Source organism: Vidua macroura, chromosome 5 (assembly GCF_024509145.1).
Source record: "Vidua macroura isolate BioBank_ID:100142 chromosome 5, ASM2450914v1, whole genome shotgun sequence".
NCBI lineage: Eukaryota > Metazoa > Chordata > Aves > Passeriformes > Viduidae > Vidua > Vidua macroura.
This window is the reverse complement of record NC_071575.1, coordinates 61,321,656-61,327,770: the sequence shown is the minus strand read 5'-3', so window position 1 is coordinate 61,327,770 and position 6,115 is coordinate 61,321,656.

Genomic DNA, 6,115 nt, shown 5'->3' with positions numbered 1-6,115 from the left:
CTCAAGGCACCAGAACACATTGGAGGCAGCCCAGCTTCAAAATAGGCTGCCAGAAAAGGACCTGAAGGTCCTACTAAACATCAGGTTGAATCTGAGCCTCTGATGTGCCCTTGCCAAAAGAAGATGGGTGGTATCCTGGGCTGCATTAGGAGTGTTGCCAAGAGATCCCGAGAGGTGATTTTCCCCTTCAGCACAAGTGAGGCCATACCTGGAGTACTATGTCCAGTTCTGGGCTTCCCAGTACATGTGAGAAATGGACACATTGGACAGAGTCCAACGATGGGCAAAAAGATGACTAAGGAATTGGAGCACATTCCATGTTAGTAAGGCTGAGACCTGTGAGTGTTCATTTGGAAAAGGCTCAGGGGGCTCCTGGCAAGGCAGCATTTACTGATACTTTAAAGCTAGGCCAATGAAAAGAACAGCAACCTCAAAGATTCAAACATAACACACATGGATGTCACTTCTGCATAATATTTTCTACATGTTTACATGTTAAAATGTCACATATCCATAAACATTTGCAGTACTGAATTACACCATCGCATGCTGAATTACACCATCACATGCTGAAATAGCTGAGATGCAACACTTAAAATCTGCAATTCTAAGTATGACAAAGAAACCAGAAAGGAACACAGTTAATAACATCCTTCATCACTTTTCCTGAAGCAACTTTTATAAAAGAAAAACTTCATGCTTGTAAAGGAATTACTTTTATAACTGCACAATAATACACTAATGGCAGCAATTTAAACTTGATATGGTAATTGGTTGATAGCAAAAATAAAAAAAAAGCACTTTCTAATTTTATCCCATATCCTTTCATTGAAGAGATTTTTTTCATAAACATTTCCAAAGAAGTCTGCATATAAGATATGTAAGTTAATAGTAAGATATCAGCATGAAAACACAGCAAAGATGCCACTGTGGTTTATAGAAGGGTATTTCCATATTAGCTACTCAACTTTCCATAGACAAGAAATTCATTAGCTAGAAATGGAAAAATCAGTAGGAAAATTACTGATAATGTGTCTTTTCCCACTAGCATTTAATTGCTTAGGTAATACAATTCAGGAAATTTGCCTGCTTCTCAAAGTATGTTCAACAAGCTGTCTCTGTTCACTTCTTCCAGGTTTTCTGGCTTTATGTTCTTATCATAGAATTTTTGGAACTTGCTATAGCTACATTAATTTTAAAGACATTTAGCTGATTCAGAATGCAGTTGGGGTTTACAAAGATTTTTAAGGTATAGAAATGTGTAGGCCTTTTCAATAGCAAATTCTTCTTGTGCATTTCTTCAAAGACCTGCATCCATGATAAATATAGTTGGATCCACCATTGTGGATTGGGCTTCTGTAACCAAAACTCTGTTTAATTTGGACATGTGGATGATTTCCTTAACTTCAAAATTCCACCTAATTTAAAACTCAATATGAAGACCACAGCAGCCACCTTTAAAACACAGCAATTATTTTCTGTCAATAACTCGACATCAGGGTACTTTGGTACCACTGACATTTTTTAGGAAACTGTAATTTACAAAGCTAATGGTTTCCAGCTGGCCTTCAGGACAGATCTTGTCCAGCCATAAGTAAAAACTCACTTTTTTTTTTTTTTTTTTGGCACAGGAACAGAACAGAAAGCTGCAATAAATGATAGTGTGCTAATAATTATATTTACTAAATACCCTGTCATTTTGAAACAATCCATCACCAAATATCATCTACAGTGCCAGAGACAATAAAGGCCACTAATCATAAGTTCCAGAACTTTGAAAAGTCCAGGCATGCTGTATTTTCCACAGTCTGTGAATGCTCAGAGCAAACAGATATTTGGCCTGGAAGAGACAACACCCAATAATGATCTCCTGTTGAAGGAGACTATATCTACATTCTGGATCCACAAAAAAGAGAACATGAGGATTCACAGAGGGAGAAAAGAAGAGGGAAAGACCTCTGCCTTTCTGCAGCAAATGGTCAGGTACTCAGCCAGAACAAACCTCTGCTCTGTCTTCTAAACAGAAGAGCTCTTTCTGCATTTATTCATAGTGAATAAAATAGTAACAGCTCAAGAAAAAGAAACCACACAGGTGGCAACCCCACAGATTTGAAATTCTCTCTGGATCAAGGGAGCTGCAATCTTTTAAACAAAAAAATGGAAGCATTTCAGTAGACTTCCTGCTTTTCTGTAATAATTTTTGTTCCCTCTGCACTTTACACATAAATAAAGCCATTATTTTGTAGCTTGTTCCAAAGTTCCACTGCCCTAGCTCCCAGCACATGTCCCAGGGCATGCTGAATTATACCTCAAGTGTGTTTAGATGACTTAGTTGACCCAAAATGTCTACAAAAGTGTACACAATATAAATGTACACAATTAAAAAATGACTCACTTATATACATTCTAATCTAATTGTGGAAGTCAAACCAATCACTGGACTACTATTGAGAATGGACAGAATTTGAGACTATTATTAGCTGAGAACGTCCTGATACGTTCCAGAAACAGAACATCTTTAGCCAGCCCAATCTAGTCAGACTAAAATTTTAAGTATTTTAAGATACTAGTTTGTCTTCTGACTTTCTTAATATGATTTTCACACCTTCCTCACCTCTCATCATGCATTCCATCTAATCAAAGCTAAGACTCCAAGTCTGTGATCCCTCCTGTTTTAACCCTATCACTGCACTCTTCACCTCCCAGAAAAGCATCCCAACACTTTCCACCCCGTACTTCTGACATACATTTCCCTACACCTCCCAGCCAGCACCACTGCTCAGGCTTGGGAGAAGAGTACCATTACCATCTGTCCTCGCACAGAACACAGGGATCTGCCTCTCCGGGCACTCATGGCATCAAGTTGTCACAGCCCAACCTGTGGATGGCATCCTGCAAAAAGACAGCTAGATAAATTGGACCAAGAACAATTAATTTATACAGCATAACTTTAGATTATATATTATGTATTTTTTGTCCTATGCAGACCAGCTAACTGGACTTACATGTCTTTTTTTCCTTGTCAGTCTGCACCCACACGTTCCACTTCTGTATAATAACTTTTAATATTTAGATACTATAATGGACTTATTGTAGAGTTGTCATCCACTGTTTTTTTTTCTCATTCCTTTCCAGCAAATTATATTTTATCCATCCTCTGAACTGTAAAACAGTTTCTGACCTGAAGTAAAATCCACAATACTCTGCAATTTTCTGTAAAATTCAAAGCACTCAAGCTCAACAATATACACTTCTGAATAGAACTGATGTTTATTATTTATAATATAAATAACATACACATTGATTGTATTTTTCAGTAGCAATTCATCCACTCATTTTAATAAAATTTCTACTTGTTTGTAATTTTCTGAAGTATGGAGTAATAAAAATATGCTTGCTTCCACTGCCATAAAGTCCTGTTACCATCATCTGTACTTCACTAAAGTACAGATCTGTATTTATGGGAGGACATTTGAGTGTTAATAGAAAATAATTTAAAAGTGCTAGATACATGCATTTGCTTAAGTGCTATTCATATTTCCTTGGCAATACAAAAAAAACTCCAATGTAACAGAATGCAAATTCAATTTCTATCTTACCAATTTTAACCTTTGGTAAAAGTCCCATTTTCCTTCCAGGCTAAGCAATAAGAAATAATTAGATTCAGAACAAAAATGTATTTCAAATGAGTCATATATCACTGATATATTAAAATTCAGTATCTCTCTGTATCTGACTTGCTGAATGAATTAGACTTTCCATGGCTACATTAATTTGCCAAAACCTCCCTTGTTTCATGTTAAAAAAAAAAAAATCATATTCTTGGGAGAGTTTATAAATGGAAGATGTTCTGTTCCAGTCCAACGTGTGTGATAATTAACAAAACTCTAGGCTGAGAAAATCTTGGAAAGGCTGCATTTGAAGGAAAAATGAATAATCTTCCACGTCCTTATTGTACAAGACAATAAGATTAAAAAAAAAAAGGTGGTGGGTTTGGGCTTTTTTTTTTTCCCCTTTGCAAGAAGGGCTACTGTATTAGGAAAATATTTGTACTAGAAAGGATTATGAAGTACTGGAACATACTGCCTGCTGAGATTGGTGTGCCTCCAACACCTGTGATATTTAAAATTACTAAAAACACCCTGGACAAAGCTGCACCAAGGTTAACCACAGCACAGCTTGAAAACATTCACCTCCCTGCCAATTCTGTCTTTCTGTGATTCTTAGTAAGGATTTACACCAATGTTCCTAGCAGAGTTGTACCTCCTCTATAACAAGTGCTGTATGCTTTTCAAAACAAAATAGCCTACCTTGCCTAATTCTAAATAGAGGATCATCAAAATTTGTACACATAACAAAGAAATCAGGGGATGTGTTTATTTATTGTGATTGTCACCTTTTAAAACACATTATTATTGTCATATTTTAAAATGTATTATCCCCATTTTTCAAAGGAAAATTTGGATTACATAAAGCATGATCTTCCCAATCTCAAGCACAGAAAACCAAAGAAAGAGTGTAAGAGAACACAGATTGTTTACTTTCAGTCCTAAATGGAAATTGTCCTTTTATTTCTGGCTATACCACCATATTTCTCATAAATAGAGCTGATTAAAGTACAGAAATGTCAGGTTTGGAACAGGAGTAAAGTCAGAACTGATGAGTTTTAACACAGAATAACACTAGAGAAAATTAATACCAAATCTAAGTTTGTCATTTCTCTTTATGTTGTTGTGTTAAAATTAAAATTTTTTCCTCACACAAAAGAACAACACAAATATTGCATTGGTAAAATATTTTTCCTATGATGCTCCTGAACTATGTGTAAAATACATATAATTAACCAAAATAAAGTTTCATTAAGTTTCTGCTGTAAAGTCCCATTCTTTTGCACACAATTCTCTAATCATCTAAAATATAATTTATGGCAGTACACAAAGTAGTGCTGTTTTACAAATGTTTTCAGTCACACAAAAAAATTAAATCTTGTCTTTTCCATGTTGATTGTTGCAAATTAAAGGATCTAATTTGAAGTGATGAACATTCAAGTATAACTTTCTGTGTATAGTTAGAAGTACATCACTACCAAATGACGCTACTGTTTTTACACAGAGAAGTTAAGAAAAAGTTAAATTGGCATACAAACCAGAACTAATTTCTGTGCTTGAAGGAAAGCTCAATAACTGAAATTCAGGCTTTCATCCCTCAGATCCATTCTTTTATTGATCAGCTGTATTCAGCTATTTAACATACTACATATTTGAGTTACTCTTTGCAAAAATTGTTTCATGACCCATTGTTTTGTCAGCCATTTACCACATGATTCTAACTGGTATTTTAATAAACCTTTCTGAATTTCTACAAGACCAAAACTGTGTAAGACTACAGGCTAAAAATACCACTGAAAAAGAAAATATGATCCTTTGAAAGTACAAAAAGCAATGGGCCTCAGAAAATACTGGGGTTTATCTCATGTATTGCTCCTACTCCTAAGAAAATCTAGGAGAGGATTTGATTGCAACAAGTTTGTATTTGTACATGTATACTGTATAAATCAAGCATTCCACTTTTGGACTGATCTGAATACTGACTGAGTAGTCAGCAAAAGACGAAACAGCTGAAATGTAATTGCTGTGAACTCAGGACAGATGTACTAACAGAAGACAAAACTGAGTACAGTTATACAGAAATAATCAAGAGAAAAATCTGGTCACACTGCATGCCAACTTACTGACTCAATTTTTTAGTGAGTGGATCCAAAGATTAAGGATTTATTACTCACATCCCATTGAAAACTTCAACCAGAAAATTGCAGAGAATATTAAAGCAAGAAATATCACATTATTTTATAAGATTCCAGTGTAAACAAAACTAAATCCTTATTTTTTTATCTCATGCTGTGCTTTTACAGGGTGAAAGAACACACAGAGAACAGAAAAAAATGAGAAATATCTCACTTAATGATGCAGTGCTTGAAAGACACATCCCTGGTTCATAAAGGTAAATGTGCTGTGGTCAGCAATGAAGTTAAAACACTTAACATCACCTCAGTTTTGATTATCACAAAAGTAAGTGATTAATATATCAACTAAACAAAGAGGACCATTAAGTGGAT